At 51.6% G+C, this 1,514-nt stretch overlaps 1 long non-coding RNA gene across 3 annotated transcripts in view; it reads right to left on the reverse strand.

The window, feature by feature from the left end:
* Nucleotides 1-1,429, reverse strand: part of LOC122235052 — a 215,036-nt gene extending 213,607 nt beyond the window's left edge. For all 3 annotated transcript variants that reach the window (XR_006213157.1, XR_006213156.1, XR_006213158.1), the window contains exon 1: nucleotides 954-1,429. This is a non-coding gene — a long non-coding RNA (uncharacterized LOC122235052). The remainder of the gene's footprint in view (nucleotides 1-953) is intronic.
* Nucleotides 1,430-1,514: the final 85 nt, after the last annotated feature.

The raw sequence follows: 1,514 nt of genomic DNA on the forward strand, positions 1-1,514 counted from the left end.
ATAGCCTTCTCAACCCCAGACTTGTGAGCGAGGTCACCCTGGCTCATCCAGTCACCAGCAAACCCAGAGCTGGCCAGAAAGATATAAAAGAGCCCATTTGAGTAGACTAAAGTAAAAGAATCACCCAGCCCATTCATAGAATCCTGAGTTAGCTAAAGGACTATCATAAGCCACAAGGTTCTGCCATGATTTGTTATACAGCAAAAAATAGATACAGTAGCACATACCTCAACTGCAATTTTACAAGTATTTGTTTGATTAGTGTCTATCACTCTGAGGAGACTGTGCACTCTACAAGAGCAAAGACTATTCTGATTTTAGTTTACTACTCCACGCTCAGAGTCCAGCACACTATCTGGAATACAACAGGTCCTGGATAGATAACTTGCCGAATGAATACAAGGGGGAGAAGAGAGGAATACAGGTAACATAGGAGAAGAAGGGGAGTTCCATAAGAGAGGTAACAAAGGACTGGGGATATCCGTTTGTCCAAAACAAACTTTCATCAGCCTAAGGCACTGACAATACAAGACCAAAACTGCATTTCCTCTACCTCCAAGAGCTCAGTCTAGACTGGGGGAGACAGCACAAAATCCAGAAAATACACTACCAAGGAAGAGGGCCCTAACGTGCTGTTGGGAAGACAGAAGCGTGAGACGTGTGTGTGTGTGTGTGTGTGTGTGTGTGTGTGTGTGTGTGTGTGTGTGTGTGAGAGAGAGAGAGAGAGAGAGAGAGAGAGAGAGAGAGAGAGCGCTTGAATTTCCTCCTAACAGTGTTTACTTGGAAGAGCGGCACAAGGTAAGGTCAGAAGACCCAAAGAACATGGGTTGTTCAAAGGCAAAAGAAAAGCCTCCCGTTTGTTGTTTATCTCAGAGTATATTGTTCAACAGTTTAAGTGGCTGTCACCTCGTTGAACGCTAAGGTCCGTCAGGATGGGGGTCCTTTCTTCTTACCTTTGTTTGTATTAGTTCCAGTGTCTAACCCAATCTTTTCCAGAAAATAGGAACTCAACAAATATTTGCTGAATAAGTGAAAAGTTAGGGATGAGACGGTAAGCAGCGCTCCTACCAAAGGCAGCTTCCAAGAGCCCACGTTTTCAGATTCAACACAGGGACGCGGACACGCTGAGCATATGCTCTGAAGCTAAAGGGCGCGTCAGCAGAAACTGGACCCCATTGGCCTTTCCTTTTACGTTTCCCTCCCAGTTACTGGCTGATTGGCTTTTCGCTCCTTTGCCCACAGTCCCGGCTGGAGGGACCGGAGGCGGTGTTTGGCGAGCGCGGCTCTCGACGAAGATGAAAGGCCCAGCAGCGGGCACCGGCCTAGGCGCTGTGCCATCCGCACGCGGCGGGAGGGAACGCGCGGGCCGAGGGCGCGGGCGGGTCTCGGGGCGGGCGCCGGGGCCCCCCGGCTTTCCCTGGCCGCGCTCCCGCCGACTCAGGCCCCGAGCGCGGGGACGCGCCGCGTTGCCGTAGAAACGCCGGGGCCGGCGCGGCGGCGCGCGGGGCGGGTTC

This window comes from Panthera tigris, chromosome F2, assembly GCF_018350195.1.
Source record: "Panthera tigris isolate Pti1 chromosome F2, P.tigris_Pti1_mat1.1, whole genome shotgun sequence".
Classification (NCBI taxonomy): domain Eukaryota; kingdom Metazoa; phylum Chordata; class Mammalia; order Carnivora; family Felidae; genus Panthera; species Panthera tigris.